This window comes from Phyllobates terribilis, unplaced genomic scaffold (assembly GCF_046119375.1).
Source record: "Phyllobates terribilis strain yellow unplaced genomic scaffold, ASM4611937v1 Scaffold_8__6_contigs__length_399053987, whole genome shotgun sequence".
Classification (NCBI taxonomy): Eukaryota; Metazoa; Chordata; class Amphibia; order Anura; family Dendrobatidae; genus Phyllobates; species Phyllobates terribilis.
The window spans coordinates 348,358,867-348,379,897 of record NW_027362768.1 but is presented as its reverse complement, the minus strand read 5'-3'; the positions used below and the strand labels follow the sequence as shown (position 1 = coordinate 348,379,897).

General features: G+C 45.4%; 16 non-coding genes across 16 annotated transcripts; all 16 read right to left on the bottom strand.

Annotated features, from left to right (window-relative positions):
* Positions 1 to 365: 365 nt before the first annotated feature.
* LOC141159021 (U2 spliceosomal RNA) lies at positions 366 to 556 on the bottom strand. Its single transcript, XR_012249036.1, has one exon. It is a non-coding gene; the product is annotated as a U2 spliceosomal RNA (small nuclear RNA).
* Positions 557 to 1,678: 1,122 nt separating this feature from the next.
* Positions 1,679 to 1,869, bottom strand: LOC141159019 (U2 spliceosomal RNA). The gene has a single exon (XR_012249034.1). It is a non-coding gene; the product is annotated as a U2 spliceosomal RNA (small nuclear RNA).
* A 1,117-nt stretch (positions 1,870 to 2,986) lies between these two features.
* Positions 2,987 to 3,177, bottom strand: LOC141159018 (U2 spliceosomal RNA). Its single transcript, XR_012249033.1, has one exon. It is a non-coding gene; the product is annotated as a U2 spliceosomal RNA (small nuclear RNA).
* A 1,119-nt stretch (positions 3,178 to 4,296) lies between these two features.
* Positions 4,297 to 4,487, bottom strand: LOC141159017 (U2 spliceosomal RNA). The gene has a single exon (XR_012249032.1). It is a non-coding gene; the product is annotated as a U2 spliceosomal RNA (small nuclear RNA).
* A 1,119-nt stretch (positions 4,488 to 5,606) lies between these two features.
* LOC141159016 (U2 spliceosomal RNA) lies at positions 5,607 to 5,797 on the bottom strand. Its single transcript, XR_012249031.1, has one exon. It is a non-coding gene; the product is annotated as a U2 spliceosomal RNA (small nuclear RNA).
* Positions 5,798 to 6,916: 1,119 nt separating this feature from the next.
* On the bottom strand, positions 6,917 to 7,107 carry LOC141159015 (U2 spliceosomal RNA). The gene has a single exon (XR_012249030.1). It is a non-coding gene; the product is annotated as a U2 spliceosomal RNA (small nuclear RNA).
* A 1,121-nt stretch (positions 7,108 to 8,228) lies between these two features.
* On the bottom strand, positions 8,229 to 8,419 carry LOC141159014 (U2 spliceosomal RNA). Its single transcript, XR_012249029.1, has one exon. It is a non-coding gene; the product is annotated as a U2 spliceosomal RNA (small nuclear RNA).
* Positions 8,420 to 9,539: 1,120 nt separating this feature from the next.
* LOC141159783 (U2 spliceosomal RNA) lies at positions 9,540 to 9,730 on the bottom strand. The gene has a single exon (XR_012249781.1). It is a non-coding gene; the product is annotated as a U2 spliceosomal RNA (small nuclear RNA).
* A 1,119-nt stretch (positions 9,731 to 10,849) lies between these two features.
* Positions 10,850 to 11,040, bottom strand: LOC141159013 (U2 spliceosomal RNA). The gene has a single exon (XR_012249028.1). It is a non-coding gene; the product is annotated as a U2 spliceosomal RNA (small nuclear RNA).
* Positions 11,041 to 12,161: 1,121 nt separating this feature from the next.
* Positions 12,162 to 12,352, bottom strand: LOC141159012 (U2 spliceosomal RNA). The gene has a single exon (XR_012249027.1). It is a non-coding gene; the product is annotated as a U2 spliceosomal RNA (small nuclear RNA).
* A 1,117-nt stretch (positions 12,353 to 13,469) lies between these two features.
* LOC141159011 (U2 spliceosomal RNA) lies at positions 13,470 to 13,660 on the bottom strand. The gene has a single exon (XR_012249026.1). It is a non-coding gene; the product is annotated as a U2 spliceosomal RNA (small nuclear RNA).
* A 1,118-nt stretch (positions 13,661 to 14,778) lies between these two features.
* LOC141159938 (U2 spliceosomal RNA) lies at positions 14,779 to 14,969 on the bottom strand. Its single transcript, XR_012249931.1, has one exon. It is a non-coding gene; the product is annotated as a U2 spliceosomal RNA (small nuclear RNA).
* A 1,119-nt stretch (positions 14,970 to 16,088) lies between these two features.
* Positions 16,089 to 16,279, bottom strand: LOC141159010 (U2 spliceosomal RNA). The gene has a single exon (XR_012249025.1). It is a non-coding gene; the product is annotated as a U2 spliceosomal RNA (small nuclear RNA).
* A 1,121-nt stretch (positions 16,280 to 17,400) lies between these two features.
* LOC141159007 (U2 spliceosomal RNA) lies at positions 17,401 to 17,591 on the bottom strand. The gene has a single exon (XR_012249023.1). It is a non-coding gene; the product is annotated as a U2 spliceosomal RNA (small nuclear RNA).
* A 1,124-nt stretch (positions 17,592 to 18,715) lies between these two features.
* LOC141159006 (U2 spliceosomal RNA) lies at positions 18,716 to 18,906 on the bottom strand. Its single transcript, XR_012249022.1, has one exon. It is a non-coding gene; the product is annotated as a U2 spliceosomal RNA (small nuclear RNA).
* Positions 18,907 to 20,029: 1,123 nt separating this feature from the next.
* LOC141159936 (U2 spliceosomal RNA) lies at positions 20,030 to 20,220 on the bottom strand. Its single transcript, XR_012249930.1, has one exon. It is a non-coding gene; the product is annotated as a U2 spliceosomal RNA (small nuclear RNA).
* Positions 20,221 to 21,031: the final 811 nt, after the last annotated feature.

The window sequence follows — 21,031 nt, the reverse complement described above, 5'->3', positions numbered from 1 at the left end:
ATAGATGGTGTGTGTGCAACAATATACTGAAAGGTCAATTATATTGTGCAGCTTATCTCACCACCTGTAGTTATTTAGGTGAAAGCTCCAAAATGCTTGCCTAATATGTCTGTTTATCCAAAAGGAAGTATAGAGGGAGAGCTAGATAGATAGCATTGCATTACATTACATGGCAATGCAATGCACAGTTGCTGAAGTTGAACCAAAATGAGCTTGTCATCTGGCTTCTGCAACTTTTAACATGAAAAATCCAATGAGGAGAAGAAAAGCAAAGCCAAAGAGTCCATCCCAAAATCCGACAAACAAGCCAAATGAACAAAAAGCATTGAATTCAATTCTTTCTGATTTTAGAAACTGCATTAAAGAAGGGGTGCACCGGTCCTGGAGATACTGCAATACCAGGTCAATGCGTGGAGTGGACAGAGCAAGCTCTTTTTCCATCTCCCTGTTCTAAAAATCCATTTAATATATGGTCCCCAGATAGGGGACGTATCAGATATTAAACTGATAAGAACAGATACTACACTTGATCTTAGCCAAAAGGCCGAGAAGCGATAACCAGAATTGGTTTCCGACTACGGTGCCACCCAAGGATTCTGAAAAGTCCATTTGTGGAGATGGCCACCTGGACTCCCGTTAAGAAGACATGCTGTCAACCTCTAGATCCCTCACATGCCTGCACTTTTCGGCTTGCTGCTGCTGCAATCCACGCGTTTTAGATCTGCATAACTCCACCTCTTTTAGCACAGTACCCTCAACCCCCGGCTGTTCCCACCCGCCTCAACACCGTTGGAAGGGAGGAGAACCAATTAAGGCGGGGGGGGGGGGGGTGGAACGAGCAGCTGTCTACCCTTAGCAGGAGGGTTGCTGATTAATTACCTCTCCTGCTGCTGCTGCTGCTGCTGGCTGTCCAGCAGCAGACTGAAGGTGGCTGCTGCTGTGCGCAGGTATATAAAGGCTCAGAGCCTATTATGACACGCGCAGCCAGCGTTCCGTTGCCACATTCCGTCTACTGCAGGCGGGATACCTGGATGGCTGAATGTCACTGAGAAGCTCACAGAGACCGCCATAAGCAACAGTTTAAAAGAATGCCACAGACTAATCAACCAAACTTTTTGGGTTGGTTTCTCTTTTATAGTCTGCAGGCATTAAATGAAAGAAGTCAGTGTTCCAGCAGAGGGAGACAACGTTTCAGAAAAGGCATTGTAGCAAACCAAAAAAGAAATTTTAAGCGCAGCAGAGTAAACAGCTCACATACCTGTTAGCTCAGGTGAGTTTAAAAGGCTGCTGTTGATAACAAGGGCATTTGCTAAATAGATGGTGTGTGTGCAACAATATACTGAAAGGTCAATTATATTGTGCAGCTTATCTCACCACCTGTAGTTATTTAGGTGAAAGCTCCAAAATGCTTGCCTAATATGTCTGTTTATCCAAAAGGAAGTATAGAGGGAGAGCTAGATAGATAGCATTGCATTACATTACATGGCAATGCAATGCACAGTTGCTGAAGTTGAACCAAAATGAGCTTGTCATCTGGCTTCTGCAACTTTTAACATGAAAAATCCAATGAGGAGAAGAAAAGCAAAGCCAAAGAGTCCATCCCAAAATCCGACAAACAAGCCAAATGAACAAAAAGCATTGAATTCAATTCTTTCTGATTTTAGAAACTGCATTAAAGAAGGGGTGCACCGGTCCTGGAGATACTGCAATACCAGGTCAATGCGTGGAGTGGACAGAGCAAGCTCTTTTTCCATCTCCCTGTTCTAAAAATCCATTTAATATATGGTCCCCAGATAGGGGACGTATCAGATATTAAACTGATAAGAACAGATACTACACTTGATCTTAGCCAAAAGGCCGAGAAGCGATAACCAGAATTGGTTTCCGACTACGGTGCCACCCAAGGATTCTGAAAAGTCCATTTGTGGAGATGGCCACCTGGACTCCCGTTAAGAAGACATGCTGTCAACCTCTAGATCCCTCACATGCCTGCACTTTTCGGCTTGCTGCTGCTGCAATCCACGCGTTTTAGATCTGCATAACTCCACCTCTTTTAGCACAGTACCCTCAACCCCCGGCAGTTCCCACCCGCCTCAACACCGTTGGAAGGGAGGAGAACCAATTAAGGCGGGGGGGGGGGGGGGTGGAACGAGCAGCTGTCTACCCTTAGCAGGAGGGTTGCTGATTAATTACCTCTCCTGCTGCTGCTGCTGGCTGTCCAGCAGCAGACTGAAGGTGGCTGCTGCTGTGCGCAGGTATATAAAGGCTCAGAGCCTATTATGACACGCGCAGCCAGCGTTCCATTGCCACATTCCGTCTACTGCAGGCGGGATACCTCGATCTCTGAATGTCACTGAGAAGCTCACAGAGACCGCCATAAGCAACAGTTTAAAAGAATGCCACAGACTAATCAACCAAACTTTTTGGGTTGGTTTCTCTTTTATAGTCTGCAGGCATTAAATGAAAGAAGTCAGTGTTCCAGCAGAGGGAGACAACGTTTCAGAAAAGGCATTGTAGCAAACCAAAAAAGAAATTTTAAGCGCAGCAGAGTAACCAGCTCACATACCTGTTAGCTCAGGTGAGTTTAAAAGGCTGCTGTTGATAACAAGGGCATTTGCTAAATAGATGGTGTGTGTGCAACAATATACTGAAAGGTCAATTATATTGTGCAGCTTATCTCACCACCTGTAGTTATTTAGGTGAAAGCTCCAAAATGCTTGCCTAATATGTCTGTTTATCCAAAAGGAAGTATAGAGGGAGAGCTAGATAGATAGCATTGCATTACATTACATGGCAATGCAATGCACAGTTGCTGAAGTTGAACCAAAATGAGCTTGTCATCTGGCTTCTGCAACTTTTAACATGAAAAATCCAATGAGGAGAAGAAAAGCAAAGCCAAAGAGTCCATCCCAAAATCCGACAAACAAGCCAAATGAACAAAAAGCATTGAATTCAATTCTTTCTGATTTTAGAAACTGCATTAAAGAAGGGGTGCACCGGTCCTGGAGATACTGCAATACCAGGTCAATGCGTGGAGTGGACAGAGCAAGCTCTTTTTCCATCTCCCTGTTCTAAAAATCCATTTAATATATGGTCCCCAGATAGGGGACGTATCAGATATTAAACTGATAAGAACAGATACTACACTTGATCTTAGCCAAAAGGCCGAGAAGCGATAACCAGAATTGGTTTCCGACTACGGTGCCACCCAAGGATTCTGAAAAGTCCATTTGTGGAGATGGCCACCTGGACTCCCGTTAAGAAGACATGCTGTCAACCTCTAGATCCCTCACATGCCTGCACTTTTCGGCTTGCTGCTGCTGCAATCCACGCGTTTTAGATCTGCATAACTCCACCTCTTTTAGCACAGTACCCTCAACCCCCGGCTGTTCCCACCCGCCTCAACACCGTTGGAAGGGAGGAGAACCAATTAAGGCGGGGGGGGGGGTGGAACGAGCAGCTGTCTACCCTTAGCAGGAGGGTTGCTGATTAATTACCTCTCCTGCTGCTGCTGCTGCTGCTGGCTGTCCAGCAGCAGACTGAAGGTGGCTGCTGCTGTGCGCAGGTATATAAAGGCTCAGAGCCTATTATGACACGCGCAGCCAGCGTTCCATTGCCACATTCCGTCTACTGCAGGCGGGATACCTGGATGGCTGAATGTCACTGAGAAGCTCACAGAGACCGCCATAAGCAACAGTTTAAAAGAATGCCACAGACTAATCAACCAAACTTTTTGGGTTGGTTTCTCTTTTATAGTCTGCAGGCATTAAATGAAAGAAGTCAGTGTTCCAGCAGAGGGAGACAACGTTTCAGAAAAGGCATTGTAGCAAACCAAAAAAGAAATTTTAAGCGCAGCAGAGTAACCAGCTCACATACCTGTTAGCTCAGGTGAGTTTAAAAGGCTGCTGTTGATAACAAGGGCATTTGCTAAATAGATGGTGTGTGTGCAACAATATACTGAAAGGTCAATTATATTGTGCAGCTTATCTCACCACCTGTAGTTATTTAGGTGAAAGCTCCAAAATGCTTGCCTAATATGTCTGTTTATCCAAAAGGAAGTATAGAGGGAGAGCTAGATAGATAGCATTGCATTACATTACATGGCAATGCAATGCACAGTTGCTGAAGTTGAACCAAAATGAGCTTGTCATCTGGCTTCTGCAACTTTTAACATGAAAAATCCAATGAGGAGAAGAAAAGCAAAGCCAAAGAGTCCATCCCAAAATCCGACAAACAAGCCAAATGAACAAAAAGCATTGAATTCAATTCTTTCTGATTTTAGAAACTGCATTAAAGAAGGGGTGCACCGGTCCTGGAGATACTGCAATACCAGGTCAATGCGTGGAGTGGACAGAGCAAGCTCTTTTTCCATCTCCCTGTTCTAAAAATCCATTTAATATATGGTCCCCAGATAGGGGACGTATCAGATATTAAACTGATAAGAACAGATACTACACTTGATCTTAGCCAAAAGGCCGAGAAGCGATAACCAGAATTGGTTTCCGACTACGGTGCCACCCAAGGATTCTGAAAAGTCCATTTGTGGAGATGGCCACCTGGACTCCCGTTAAGAAGACATGCTGTCAACCTCTAGATCCCTCACATGCCTGCACTTTTCGGCTTGCTGCTGCTGCAATCCACGCGTTTTAGATCTGCATAACTCCACCTCTTTTAGCACAGTACCCTCAACCCCCGGCTGTTCCCACCCGCCTCAACACCGTTGGAAGGGAGGAGAACCAATTAAGGCGGGGGGGGGGGTGGAACGAGCAGCTGTCTACCCTTAGCAGGAGGGTTGCTGATTAATTACCTCTCCTGCTGCTGCTGCTGCTGCTGGCTGTCCAGCAGCAGACTGAAGGTGGCTGCTGCTGTGCGCAGGTATATAAAGGCTCAGAGCCTATTATGACACGCGCAGCCAGCGTTCCATTGCCACATTCCGTCTACTGCAGGCGGGATACCTGGATGGCTGAATGTCACTGAGAAGCTCACAGAGACCGCCATAAGCAACAGTTTAAAAGAATGCCACAGACTAATCAACCAAACTTTTTGGGTTGGTTTCTCTTTCATAGTCTGCAGGCATTAAATGAAAGAAGTCAGTGTTCCAGCAGAGGGAGACAACGTTTCAGAAAAGGCATTGTAGCAAACCAAAAAAGAAATTTTAAGCGCAGCAGAGTAACCAGCTCACATACCTGTTAGCTCAGGTGAGTTTAAAAGGCTGCTGTTGATAACAAGGGCATTTGCTAAATAGATGGTGTGTGTGCAACAATATACTGAAAGGTCAATTATATTGTGCAGCTTATCTCACCACCTGTAGTTATTTAGGTGAAAGCTCCAAAATGCTTGCCTAATATGTCTGTTTATCCAAAAGGAAGTATAGAGGGAGAGCTAGATAGATAGCATTGCATTACATTACATGGCAATGCAATGCACAGTTGCTGAAGTTGAACCAAAATGAGCTTGTCATCTGGCTTCTGCAACTTTTAACATGAAAAATCCAATGAGGAGAAGAAAAGCAAAGCCAAAGAGTCCATCCCAAAATCCGACAAACAAGCCAAATGAACAAAAAGCATTGAATTCAATTCTTTCTGATTTTAGAAACTGCATTAAAGAAGGGGTGCACCGGTCCTGGAGATACTGCAATACCAGGTCAATGCGTGGAGTGGACAGAGCAAGCTCTTTTTCCATCTCCCTGTTCTAAAAATCCATTTAATATATGGTCCCCAGATAGGGGACGTATCAGATATTAAACTGATAAGAACAGATACTACACTTGATCTTAGCCAAAAGGCCGAGAAGCGATAACCAGAATTGGTTTCCGACTACGGTGCCACCCAAGGATTCTGAAAAGTTCATTTGTGGAGATGGCCACCTGGACTCCCGTTAAGAAGACATGCTGTCAACCTCTAGATCCCTCACATGCCTGCACTTTTCGGCTTGCTGCTGCTGCAATCCACGCGTTTTAGATCTGCATAACTCCACCTCTTTTAGCACAGTACCCTCAACCTCCGGCTGTTCCCACCCGCCTCAACGCCGTTGGAAGGGAGGAGAACCAATTAAGGCGGGGGGGGGGGTGGAACGAGCAGCTGTCTACCCTTAGCAGGAGGGTTGCTGATTAATTACCTCTCCTGCTGCTGCTGCTGCTGCTGGCTGTCCAGCAGCAGACTGAAGGTGGCTGCTGCTGTGCGCAGGTATATAAAGGCTCAGAGCCTATTATGACACGCGCAGCCAGCGTTCCATTGCCACATTCCGTCTACTGCAGGCGGGATACCTGGATGGCTGAATGTCACTGAGAAGCTCACAGAGACCGCCATAAGCAACAGTTTAAAAGAATGCCACAGACTAATCAACCAAACTTTTTGGGTTGGTTTCTCTTTTATAGTCTGCAGGCATTAAATGAAAGAAGTCAGTGTTCCAGCAGAGGGAGACAACGTTTCAGAAAAGGCATTGTAGCAAACCAAAAAAGAAATTTTAAGCGCAGCAGAATAACCAGCTCACATACCTGTTAGCTCAGGTGAGTTTAAAAGGCTGCTGTTGATAACAAGGGCATTTGCTAAATAGATGGTGTGTGTGCAACAATATACTGAAAGGTCAATTATATTGTGCAGCTTATCTCACCACCTGTAGTTATTTAGGTGAAAGCTCCAAAATGCTTGCCTAATATGTCTGTTTATCCAAAAGGAAGTATAGAGGGAGAGCTAGATAGATAGCATTGCATTACATTACATGGCAATGCAATGCACAGTTGCTGAAGTTGAACCAAAATGAGCTTGTCATCTGGCTTCTGCAACTTTTAACATGAAAAATCCAATGAGGAGAAGAAAAGCAAAGCCAAAGAGTCCATCCCAAAATCCGACAAACAAGCCAAATGAACAAAAAGCATTGAATTCAATTCTTTCTGATTTTAGAAACTGCATTAAAGAAGGGGTGCACCGGTCCTGGAGATACTGCAATACCAGGTCAATGCGTGGAGTGGACAGAGCAAGCTCTTTTTCCATCTCCCTGTTCTAAAAATCCATTTAATATATGGTCCCCAGATAGGGGACGTATCAGATATTAAACTGATAAGAACAGATACTACACTTGATCTTAGCCAAAAGGCCGAGAAGCGATAACCAGAATTGGTTTCCGACTACGGTGCCACCCAAGGATTCTGAAAAGTCCATTTGTGGAGATGGCCACCTGGACTCCCGTTAAGAAGACATGCTGTCAACCTCTAGATCCCTCACATGCCTGCACTTTTCGGCTTGCTGCTGCTGCAATCCACGCGTTTTAGATCTGCATAACTCCACCTCTTTTAGCACAGTACCCTCAACCCCCGGCTGTTCCCACCCGCCTCAACACCGTTGGAAGGGAGGAGAACCAATTAAGGCGGGGGGGGGGGGGTGGAACGAGCAGCTGCCTACCCTTAGCAGGAGGGTTGCTGACTAATTACCTCTCCTGCTGCTGCTGCTGCTGCTGGCTGTCCAGCAGCAGACTGAAGGTGGCTGCTGCTGTGCGCAGGTATATAAAGGCTCAGAGCCTATTATGACACGCGCAGCCAGCGTTCCATTGCCACATTCCGTCTACTGCAGGCGGGATACCTGGATGGCTGAATGTCACTGAGAAGCTCACAGAGACCGCCATAAGCAACAGTTTAAAAGAATGCCACAGACTAATCAACCAAACTTTTTGGGTTGGTTTCTCTTTTATAGTCTGCAGGCATTAAATGAAAGAAGTCAGTGTTCCAGCAGAGGGAGACAACGTTTCAGAAAAGGCATTGTAGCAAACCAAAAAAGAAATTTTAAGCGCAGCAGAGTAACCAGCTCACATACCTGTTAGCTCAGGTGAGTTTAAAAGGCTGCTGTTGATAACAAGGGCATTTGCTAAATAGATGGTGTGTGTGCAACAATATACTGAAAGGTCAATTATATTGTGCAGCTTATCTCACCACCTGTAGTTATTTAGGTGAAAGCTCCAAAATGCTTGCCTAATATGTCTGTTTATCCAAAAGGAAGTATAGAGGGAGAGCTAGATAGATAGCATTGCATTACATTACATGGCAATGCAATGCACAGTTGCTGAAGTTGAACCAAAATGAGCTTGTCATCTGGCTTCTGCAACTTTTAACATGAAAAATCCAATGAGGAGAAGAAAAGCAAAGCCAAAGAGTCCATCCCAAAATCCGACAAACAAGCCAAATGAACAAAAAGCATTGAATTCAATTCTTTCTGATTTTAGAAACTGCATTAAAGAAGGGGTGCACCGGTCCTGGAGATACTGCAATACCAGGTCAATGCGTGGAGTGGACAGAGCAAGCTCTTTTTCCATCTCCCTGTTCTAAAAATCCATTTAATATATGGTCCCCAGATAGGGGACGTATCAGATATTAAACTGATAAGAACAGATACTACACTTGATCTTAGCCAAAAGGCCGAGAAGCGATAACCAGAATTGGTTTCCGACTACGGTGCCACCCAAGGATTCTGAAAAGTCCATTTGTGGAGATGGCCACCTGGACTCCCGTTAAGAAGACATGCTGTCAACCTCTAGATCCCTCACATGCCTGCACTTTTCGGCTTGCTGCTGCTGCAATCCACGCGTTTTAGATCTGCATAACTCCACCTCTTTTAGCACAGTACCCTCAACCCCCGGCTGTTCCCACCCGCCTCAACACCGTTGGAAGGGAGGAGAACCAATTAAGGCGGGGGGGGGGGGTGGAACGAGCAGCTGTCTACCCTTAGCAGGAGGGTTGCTGATTAATTACCTCTCCTGCTGCTGCTGCTGCTGCTGGCTGTCCAGCAGCAGACTGAAGGTGGCTGCTGCTGTGCGCAGGTATATAAAGGCTCAGAGCCTATTATGACACGCGCAGCCAGCGTTCCATTGCCACATTCCGTCTACTGCAGGCGGGATACCTGGATGGCTGAATGTCACTGAGAAGCTCACAGAGACCGCCATAAGCAACAGTTTAAAAGAATGCCACAGACTAATCAACCAAACTTTTTGGGTTGGTTTCTCTTTTATAGTCTGCAGGCATTAAATGAAAGAAGTCAGTGTTCCAGCAGAGGGAGACAACGTTTCAGAAAAGGCATTGTAGCAAACCAAAAAAGAAATTTTAAGCGCAGCAGAGTAACCAGCTCACATACCTGTTAGCTCAGGTGAGTTTAAAAGGCTGCTGTTGATAACAAGGGCATTTGCTAAATAGATGGTGTGTGTGCAACAATATACTGAAAGGTCAATTATATTGTGCAGCTTATCTCACCACCTGTAGTTATTTAGGTGAAAGCTCCAAAATGCTTGCCTAATATGTCTGTTTATCCAAAAGGAAGTATAGAGGGAGAGCTAGATAGATAGCATTGCATTACATTACATGGCAATGCAATGCACAGTTGCTGAAGTTGAACCAAAATGAGCTTGTCATCTGGCTTCTGCAACTTTTAACATGAAAAATCCAATGAGGAGAAGAAAAGCAAAGCCAAAGAGTCCATCCCAAAATCCGACAAACAAGCCAAATGAACAAAAAGCATTGAATTCAATTCTTTCTGATTTTAGAAACTGCATTAAAGAAGGGGTGCACCGGTCCTGGAGATACTGCAATACCAGGTCAATGCGTGGAGTGGACAGAGCAAGCTCTTTTTCCATCTCCCTGTTCTAAAAATCCATTTAATATATGGTCCCCAGATAGGGGACGTATCAGATATTAAACTGATAAGAACAGATACTACACTTGTTCTTAGCCAAAAGGCCGAGAAGCGATAACCAGAATTGGTTTCCGACTACGGTGCCACCCAAGGATTCTGAAAAGTTCATTTGTGGAGATGGCCACCTGGACTCCCGTTAAGAAGACATGCTGTCAACCTCTAGATCCCTCACATGCCTGCACTTTTCGGCTTGCTGCTGCTGCAATCCACGCGTTTTAGATCTGCATAACTCCACCTCTTTTAGCACAGTACCCTCAACCTCCGGCTGTTCCCACCCGCCTCAACGCCGTTGGAAGGGAGGAGAACCAATTAAGGCGGGGGGGGGGGTGGAACGAGCAGCTGTCTACCCTTAGCAGGAGGGTTGCTGATTAATTACCTCTCCTGCTGCTGCTGCTGCTGCTGGCTGTCCAGCAGCAGACTGAAGGTGGCTGCTGCTGTGCGCAGGTATATAAAGGCTCAGAGCCTATTATGACACGCGCAGCCAGCGTTCCATTGCCACATTCCGTCTACTGCAGGCGGGATACCTGGATGGCTGAATGTCACTGAGAAGCTCACAGAGACCGCCATAAGCAACAGTTTAAAAGAATGCCACAGACTAATCAACCAAACTTTTTGGGTTGGTTTCTCTTTTATAGTCTGCAGGCATTAAATGAAAGAAGTCAGTGTTCCAGCAGAGGGAGACAACGTTTCAGAAAAGGCATTGTAGCAAACCAAAAAAGAAATTTTAAGCGCAGCAGAATAACCAGCTCACATACCTGTTAGCTCAGGTGAGTTTAAAAGGCTGCTGTTGATAACAAGGGCATTTGCTAAATAGATGGTGTGTGTGCAACAATATACTGAAAGGTCAATTATATTGTGCAGCTTATCTCACCACCTGTAGTTATTTAGGTGAAAGCTCCAAAATGCTTGCCTAATATGTCTGTTTATCCAAAAGGAAGTATAGAGGGAGAGCTAGATAGATAGCATTGCATTACATTACATGGCAATGCAATGCACAGTTGCTGAAGTTGAACCAAAATGAGCTTGTCATCTGGCTTCTGCAACTTTTAACATGAAAAATCCAATGAGGAGAAGAAAAGCAAAGCCAAAGAGTCCATCCCAAAATCCGACAAACAAGCCAAATGAACAAAAAGCATTGAATTCAATTCTTTCTGATTTTAGAAACTGCATTAAAGAAGGGGTGCACCGGTCCTGGAGATACTGCAATACCAGGTCAATGCGTGGAGTGGACAGAGCAAGCTCTTTTTCCATCTCCCTGTTCTAAAAATCCATTTAATATATGGTCCCCAGATAGGGGACGTATCAGATATTAAACTGATAAGAACAGATACTACACTTGATCTTAGCCAAAAGGCCGAGAAGCGATAACCAGAATTGGTTTCCGACTACGGTGCCACCCAAGGATTCTGAAAAGTCCATTTGTGGAGATGGCCACCTGGACTCCCGTTAAGAAGACATGCTGTCAACCTCTAGATCCCTCACATGCCTGCACTTTTCGGCTTGCTGCTGCTGCAATCCACGCGTTTTAGATCTGCATAACTCCACCTCTTTTAGCACAGTACCCTCAACCCCCGGCTGTTCCCACCCGCCTCAACACCGTTGGAAGGGAGGAGAACCAATTAAGGCGGGGGGGGGGGGGTGGAACGAGCAGCTGCCTACCCTTAGCAGGAGGGTTGCTGACTAATTACCTCTCCTGCTGCTGCTGCTGCTGCTGGCTGTCCAGCAGCAGACTGAAGGTGGCTGCTGCTGTGCGCAGGTATATAAAGGCTCAGAGCCTATTATGACACGCGCAGCCAGCGTTCCATTGCCACATTCCGTCTACTGCAGGCGGGATACCTGGATGGCTGAATGTCACTGAGAAGCTCACAGAGACCGCCATAAGCAACAGTTTAAAAGAATGCCACAGACTAATCAACCAAACTTTTTGGGTTGGTTTCTCTTTTATAGTCTGCAGGCATTAAATGAAAGAAGTCAGTGTTCCAGCAGAGGGAGACAACGTTTCAGAAAAGGCATTGTAGCAAACCAAAAAAGAAATTTTAAGCGCAGCAGAGTAACCAGCTCACATACCTGTTAGCTCAGGTGAGTTTAAAAGGCTGCTGTTGATAACAAGGGCATTTGCTAAATAGATGGTGTGTGTGCAACAATATACTGAAAGGTAAATTATATTGTGCAGCTTATCTCACCACCTGTAGTTATTTAGGTGAAAGCTCCAAAATGCTTGCCTAATATGTCTGTTTATCCAAAAGGAAGTATAGAGGGAGAGCTAGATAGATAGCATTGCATTACATTACATGGCAATGCAATGCACAGTTGCTGAAGTTGAACCAAAATGAGCTTGTCATCTGGCTTCTGCAACTTTTAACATGAAAAATCCAATGAGGAGAAGAAAAGCAAAGCCAAAGAGTCCATCCCAAAATCCGACAAACAAGCCAAATGAACAAAAAGCATTGAATTCAATTCTTTCTGATTTTAGAAACTGCATTAAAGAAGGGGTGCACCGGTCCTGGAGATACTGCAATACCAGGTCAATGCGTGGAGTGGACAGAGCAAGCTCTTTTTCCATCTCCCTGTTCTAAAAATCCATTTAATATATGGTCCCCAGATAGGGGACGTATCAGATATTAAACTGATAAGAACAGATACTACACTTGATCTTAGCCAAAAGGCCGAGAAGCGATAACCAGAATTGGTTTCCGACTACGGTGCCACCCAAGGATTCTGAAAAGTCCATTTGTGGAGATGGCCACCTGGACTCCCGTTAAGAAGACATGCTGTCAACCTCTAGATCCCTCACATGCCTGCACTTTTCGGCTTGCTGCTGCTGCAATCCACGCGTTTTAGATCTGCATAACTCCACCTCTTTTAGCACAGTACCCTCAACCCCCGGCTGTTCCCACCCGCCTCAACACCGTTGGAAGGGAGGAGAACCAATTAAGGCCGGGGGGGGGGGTGGAACGAGCAGCTGTCTACCCTTAGCAGGAGGGTTGCTGATTAATTACCTCTCCTGCTGCTGCTGCTGCTGGCTGTCCAGCAGCAGACTGAAGGTGGCTGCTGCTGTGCGCAGGTATATAAAGGCTCAGAGCCTATTATGACACGCGCAGCCAGCGTTCCATTGCCACATTCCGTCTACTGCAGGCGGGATACCTGGATGGCTGAATGTCACTGAGAAGCTCACAGAGACCGCCATAAGCAACAGTTTAAAAGAATGCCACAGACTAATCAACCAAACTTTTTGGGTTGGTTTCTCTTTTATAGTCTGCAGGCATTAAATGAAAGAAGTCAGTGTTCCAGCAGAGGGAGACAACGTTTCAGAAAAGGCATTGTAGCAAACCAAAAAAGAAATTTTAAGCGCAGCAGAGTAACCAGCTCACATACCTGTTAGCTCAGGTGAGTTTAAAAGGCTGCTGTTGATAACAAGGGCATTTGCTAAATAGATGGTGTGTGTGCAACAATATACTGAAAGGTCAATTATATTGTGCAGCTTATCTCACCACCTGTAGTTATTTAGGTGAAAGCTCCAAAATGCTTGCCTAATATGTCTGTTTATCCAAAAGGAAGTATAGAGGGAGAGCTAGATAGATAGCATTGCATTACATTACATGGCAATGCAATGCACAGTTGCTGAAGTTGAACCAAAATGAGCTTGTCATCTGGCTTCTGCAACTTTTAACATGAAAAATCCAATGAGGAGAAGAAAAGCAAAGCCAAAGAGTCCATCCCAAAATCCGACAAACAAGCCAAATGAACAAAAAGCATTGAATTCAATTCTTTCTGATTTTAGAAACTGCATTAAAGAAGGGGTGCACCGGTCCTGGAGATACTGCAATACCAGGTCAATGCGTGGAGTGGACAGAGCAAGCTCTTTTTCCATCTCCCTGTTCTAAAAATCCATTTAATATATGGTCCCCAGATAGGGGACGTATCAGATATTAAACTGATAAGAACAGATACTACACTTGATCTTAGCCAAAAGGCCGAGAAGCGATAACCAGAATTGGTTTCCGACTACGGTGCCACCCAAGGATTCTGAAAAGTCCATTTGTGGAGATGGCCACCTGGACTCCCGTTAAGAAGACATGCTGTCAACCTCTAGATCCCTCACATGCCTGCACTTTTCGGCTTGCTGCTGCTGCAATCCACGCGTTTTAGATCTGCATAACTCCACCTCTTTTAGCACAGTACCCTCAACCCCCGGCTGTTCCCACCCGCCTCAACACCGTTGGAAGGGAGGAGAACCAATTAAGGCGGGGGGGGGGGGGTGGAACGAGCAGCTGTCTACCCTTAGCAGGAGGGTTGCTGATTAATTACCTCTCCTGCTGCTGCTGCTGCTGGCTGTCCAGCAGCAGACTGAAGGTGGCTGCTGCTGTGCGCAGGTATATAAAGGCTCAGAGCCTATTATGACACGCGCAGCCAGCGTTCCGTTGCCACATTCCGTCTACTGCAGGCGGGATACCTGGATGGCTGAATGTCACTGAGAAGCTCACAGAGACCGCCATAAGCAACAGTTTAAAAGAATGCCACAGACTAATCAACCAAACTTTTTGGGTTGGTTTCTCTTTTATAGTCTGCAGGCATTAAATGAAAGAAGTCAGTGTTCCAGCAGAGGGAGACAACGTTTCAGAAAAGGCATTGTAGCAAACCAAAAAAGAAATTTTAAGCGCAGCAGAGTAACCAGCTCACATACCTGTTAGCTCAGGTGAGTTTAAAAGGCTGCTGTTGATAACAAGGGCATTTGCTAAATAGATGGTGTGTGTGCAACAATATACTGAAAGGTCAATTATATTGTGCAGCTTATCTCACCACCTGTAGTTATTTAGGTGAAAGCTCCAAAATGCTTGCCTAATATGTCTGTTTATCCAAAAGGAAGTATAGAGGGAGAGCTAGATAGATAGCATTGCATTACATTACATGGCAATGCAATGCACAGTTGCTGAAGTTGAACCAAAATGAGCTTGTCATCTGGCTTCTGCAACTTTTAACATGAAAAATCCAATGAGGAGAAGAAAAGCAAAGCCAAAGAGTCCATCCCAAAATCCGACAAACAAGCCAAATGAACAAAAAGCATTGAATTCAATTCTTTCTGATTTTAGAAACTGCATTAAAGAAGGGGTGCACCGGTCCTGGAGATACTGCAATACCAGGTCAATGCGTGGAGTGGACAGAGCAAGCTCTTTTTCCATTTCCCTGTTCTAAAAATCCATTTAATATATGGTCCCCAGATAGAGGACGTATCAGATATTAAACTGATAAGAACAGATACTACACTTGATCTTAGCCAAAAGGCCGAGAAGCGATAACCAGAATTGGTTTCCGACTACGGTGCCACCCAAGGATTCTGAAAAGTCCATTTGTGGAGATGGCCACCTGGACTCCCGTTAAGAAGACATGCTGTCAACCTCTAGATCCCTCACATGCCTGCACTTTTCGGCTTGCTGCTGCTGCAATCCACGCGTTTTAGATCTGCATAACTCCACCTCTTTTAGCACAGTACCCTCAACCCCCGGCTGTTCCCACCCGCCTCAACACCGTTGGAAGGGAGGAGAACCAATTAAGGCGGGGGCGGGGGGGGTGGAACGAGCAGCTGTCTACCCTTAGCAGGAGGGTTGCTGATTAATTACCTCTCCTGCTGCTGCTGCTGCTGGCTGTCCAGCAGCAGACTGAAGGTGGCTGCTGCTGTGCGCAGGTATATAAAGGCTCAGAGCCTATTATGACACGCGCAGCCAGCGTTCCATTGCCACATTCCGTCTACTGCAGGCGGGATACCTGGATGGCTGAATGTCACTGAGAAGCTCACAGAGACCGCCATAAGCAACAGTTTAAAAGAATGCCACAGACTAATCAACCAAACTTTTTGGGTTGGTTTCTCTTTTATAGTCTGCAGGCATTAAATGAAAGAAGTCAGTGTTCCAGCAGAGGGAGACAACGTTTCAGAAAAGGCATTGTAGCAAACCAAAAAAGAAATTTTAAGCGCAGCAGAGTAACCAGCTCACATACCTGTTAGCTCAGGTGAGTTTAAAAGGCTGCTGTTGATAACAAGGGCATTTGCTAAATAGATGGTGTGTGTGCAACAATATACTGAAAGGTCAATTATATTGTGCAGCTTATCTCACCACCTGTAGTTATTTAGGTGAAAGCTCCAAAATGCTTGCCTAATATGTCTGTTTATCCAAAAGGAAGTATAGAGGGAGAGCTAGATAGATAGCATTGCATTACATTACATGGCAATGCAATGCACAGTTGCTGAAGTTGAACCAAAATGAGCTTGTCATCTGGCTTCTGCAACTTTTAACATGAAAAATCCAATGAGGAGAAGAAAAGCAAAGCCAAAGAGTCCATCCCAAAATCCGACAAACAAGCCAAATGAACAAAAAGCATTGAATTCAATTCTTTCTGATTTTAGAAACTGCATTAAAGAAGGGGTGCACCGGTCCTGGAGATACTGCAATACCAGGTCAATGCGTGGAGTGGACAGAGCAAGCTCTTTTTCCATCTCCCTGTTCTAAAAATCCATTTAATATATGGTCCCCAGATAGGGGACGTATCAGATATTAAACTGATAAGAACAGATACTACACTTGATCTTAGCCAAAAGGCCGAGAAGCGATAACCAGAATTGGTTTCCGACTACGGTGCCACCCAAGGATTCTGAAAAGTCCATTTGTGGAGATGGCCACCTGGACTCCCGTTAAGAAGACATGCTGTCAACCTCTAGATCCCTCACATGCCTGCACTTTTCGGCTTGCTGCTGCTGCAATCCACGCGTTTTAGATCTGCATAACTCCACCTCTTTTAGCACAGTACCCTCAACCCCCGGCTGTTCCCACCCGCCTCAACACCATTGGAAGGGAGGAGAACCAATTAAGGCGGGGGGGGGGGTGTGGAACGAGCAGCTGTCTACCCTTAGCAGGAGGGTTGCTGATTAATTACCTCTCCTGCTGCTGCTGCTGCTGCTGGCTGTCCAGCAGCAGACTGAAGGTGGCTGCTGCTGTGCGCAGGTATATAAAGGCTCAGAGCCTATTATGACACGCGCAGCCAGCGTTCCATTGCCACATTCCGTCTACTGCAGGCGGGATACCTGGATGGCTGAATGTCATTGAGAAGCTCACAGAGACCGCCATAAGCAACAGTTTAAAAGAATGCCACAGACTAATCAACCAAACTTTTTGGGTTGGTTTCTCTTTTATAGTCTGCAGGCATTAAATGAAAGAAGTCAGTGTTCCAGCAGAGGGAGACAACGTTTCAGAAAAGGCATTGTAGCAAACCAAAAAAGAAATTTTAAGCGCAGCAGAGTAACCAGCTCACATACCTGTTAGCTCAGGTGAGTTTAAAAGGCTGCTGTTGATAACAAGGGCATTTGCTAAATAGATGGTGTGTGTGCAACAATATACTGAAAGGTCAATTATATTGTGCAGCTTATCTCACCACCTGTAGTTATTTAGGTGAAAGCTCCAAAATGCTTGCCTAATATGTCTGTTTATCCAAAAGGAAGTATAGAGGGAGAGCTAGATAGATAGCATTGCATTACATTACATGGCAATGCAATGCACAGTTGCTGAAGTTGAACCAAAATGAGCTTGTCATCTGGCTTCTGCAACTTTTAACATGAAAAATCCAATGAGGAGAAGAAAAGCAAAGCCAAAGAGTCCATCCCAAAATCCGACAAACAAGCCAAATGAACAAAAAGCATTGAATTCAATTCTTTCTGATTTTAGAAACTGCATTAAAGAAGGGGTGCACCGGTCCTGGAGATACTGCAATACCAGGTCAATGCGTGGAGTGGACAGAGCAAGCTCTTTTTCCATCTCCCTGTTCTAAAAATCCATTTAATATATGGTCCCCAGATAGGGGACGTATCAGATATTAAACTGATAAGAACAGATACTACACTTGATCTTAGCCAAAAGGCCGAGAAGCGATAACCAGAATTGGTTTCCGACTACGGTGCCACCCAAGGATTCTGAAAAGTCCATTTGTGGAGATGGCCACCTGGACTCCCGTTAAGAAGACATGCTGTCAACCTCTAGATCCCTCACATGCCTGCACTTTTCGGCTTGCTGCTGCTGCAATCCACGCGTTTTAGATCTGCATAACTCCACCTCTTTTAGCACAGTACCCTCAACCCCCGGCAGTTCCCACCCGCCTCAACACCGTTGGAAGGGAGGAGAACCAATTAAGGCGGGGGGGGGGGGGGGGTGGAACGAGCAGCTGTCTACCCTTAGCAGGAGGGTTGCTGATTAATTACCTCTCCTGCTGCTGCTGCTGCTGCTGGCTGTCCAGCAGCAGACTGAAGGTGGCTGCTGCTGTGCGCAGGTATATAAAGGCTCAGAGCCTATTATGACACGCGCAGCCAGCGTTCCATTGCCACATTCCGTCTACTGCAGGCGGGATACCTGGATGGCTGAATGTCACTGAGAAGCTCACAGAGACCGCCATAAGCAACAGTTTAAAAGAATGCCACAGACTAATCAACCAAACTTTTTGGGTTGGTTTCTCTTTTATAGTCTGCAGGCATTAAATGAAAGAAGTCAGTGTTCCAGCAGAGGGAGACAACGTTTCAGAAAAGGCATTGTAGCAAACCAAAAAAGAAATTTTAAGCGCAGCAGAGTAACCAGCTCACATACCTGTTAGCTCAGGTGAGTTTAAAAGGCTGCTGTTGATAACAAGGGCATTTGCTAAATAGATGGTGTGTGTGCAACAATATACTGAAAGGTCAATTATATTGTGCAGCTTATCTCACCACCTGTAGTTATTTAGGTGAAAGCTCCAAAATGCTTGCCTAATATGTCTGTTTATCCAAAAGGAAGTATAGAGGGAGAGCTAGATAGATAGCATTGCATTACATTACATGGCAATGCAATGCACAGTTGCTGAAGTTGAACCAAAATGAGCTTGTCATCTGGCTTCTGCAACTTTTAACATGAAAAATCCAATGAGGAGAAGAAAAGCAAAGCCAAAGAGTCCATCCCAAAATCCGACAAACAAGCCAAATGAACAAAAAGCATTGAATTCAATTCTTTCTGATTTTAGAAACTGCATTAAAGAAGGGGTGCACCGGTCCTGGAGATACTGCAATACCAGGTCAATGCGTGGAGTGGACAGAGCAAGCTCTTTTTCCATCTCCCTGTTCTAAAAATCCATTTAATATATGGTCCCCAGATAGGGGACGTATCAGATATTAAACTGATAAGAACAGATACTACACTTGATCTTAGCCAAAAGGCCGAGAAGCGATAACCAGAATTGGTTTCCGACTACGGTGCCACCCAAGGATTCTGAAAAGTCCATTTGTGGAGATGGCCACCTGGACTCCCGTTAAGAAGACATGCTGTCAACCTCTAGATCCCTCACATGCCTGCACTTTTCGGCTTGCTGCTGCTGCAATCCACGCGTTTTAGATCTGCATAACTCCACCTCTTTTAGCACAGTACCCTCAACCCCCGGCTGTTCCCACCCGCCTCAACACCGTTGGAAGGGAGGAGAACCAATTAAGGCGGGGGGGGGGGGGGGTGGAACGAGCAGCTGTCTACCCTTAGCAGGAGGGTTGCTGATTAATTACCTCTCCTGCTGCTGCTGCTGCTGCTGGCTGTCCAGCAGCAGACTGAAGGTGGCTGCTGCTGTGCGCAGGTATATAAAGGCTCAGAGCCTATTATGACACGCGCAGCCAGCGTTCCGTTGCCACATTCCGTCTACTGCAGGCGGGATACCTGGATGGCTGAATGTCACTGAGAAGCTCACAGAGACCGCCATAAGCAACAGTTTAAAAGAATGCCACAGACTAATCAACCAAACTTTTTGGGTTGGTTTCTCTTTTATAGTCTGCAGGCATTAAATGAAAGAAGTCAGTGTTCCAGCAGAGGGAGACAACGTTTCAGAAAAGGCATTGTAGCAAACCAAAAAAGAAATTTTAAGCGCAGCAGAGTAACCAGCTCACATATCTGTTAGCTCAGGTGAGTTTAAAAGGCTGCTGTTGATAACAAGGGCATTTGCTAAATAGATGGTGTGTGTGCAACAATATACTGAAAGGTCAATTATATTGTGCAGCTTATCTCACCACCTGTAGTTATTTAGGTGAAAGCTCCAAAATGCTTGCCTAATATGTCTGTTTATCCAAAAGGAAGTATAGAGGGAGAGCTAGATAGATAGCATTGCATTACATTACATGGCAATGCAATGCACAGTTGCTGAAGTTGAACCAAAATGAGCTTGTCATCTGGCTTCTGCAACTTTTAACATGAAAAATCCAATGAGGAGAAGAAAAGCAAAGCCAAAGAGTCCATCCCAAAATCCGACAAACAAGCCAAATGAACAAAAAGCATTGAATTCAATTCTTTCTGATTTTAGAAACTGCATTAAAGAAGGGGTGCACCGGTCCTGGAGATACTGCAATACCAGGTCAATGCGTGGAGTGGACAGAGCAAGCTCTTTTTCCATTTCCCTGTTCTAAAAATCCATTTAATATATGGTCCCCAGATAGAGGACGTATCAGATATTAAACTGATAAGAACAGATACTACACTTGATCTTAGCCAAAAGGCCGAGAAGCGATAACCAGAATTGGTTTCCGACTACGGTGCCACCCAAGGATTCTGAAAAGTCCATTTGTGGAGATGGCCACCTGGACTCCCGTTAAGAAGACATGCTGTCAACCTCTAGATCCCTCACATGCCTGCACTTTTCGGCTTGCTGCTGCTGCAATCCACGCGTTTTAGATCTGCATAACTCCACCTCTTTTAGCACAGTACCCTCAACCCCCGGCTGTTCCCACCCGCCTCAACACCGTTGGAAGGGAGGAGAACCAATTAAGGCGGGGGCGGGGGGGGTGGAACGAGCAGCTGTCTACCCTTAGCAGGAGGGTTGCTGATTAATTACCTCTCCTGCTGCTGCTGCTGCTGGCTGTCCAGCAGCAGACTGAAGGTGGCTGCTGCTGTGCGCAGGTATATAAAGGCTCAGAGCCTATTATGACACGCGCAGCCAGCGTTCCATTGCCACATTCCGTCTACTGCAGGCGGGATACCTGGATGGCTGAATGTCACTGAGAAGCTCACAGAGACCGCCATAAGCAACAGTTTAAAAGAATGCCACAGACTAATCAACCAAACTTTTTGGGTTGGTTTCTCTTTTATAGTCTGCAGGCATTAAATGAAAGAAGTCAGTGTTCCAGCAGAGGGAGACAACGTTTCAGAAAAGGCATTGTAGCAAACCAAAAAAGAAATTTTAAGCGCAGCAGAGTAACCAGCTCACATACCTGTTAGCTCAGGTGAGTTTAAAAGGCTGCTGTTGATAACAAGGGCATTTGCTAAATAGATGGTGTGTGTGCAACAATATACTGAAAGGTCAATTATATTGTGCAGCTTATC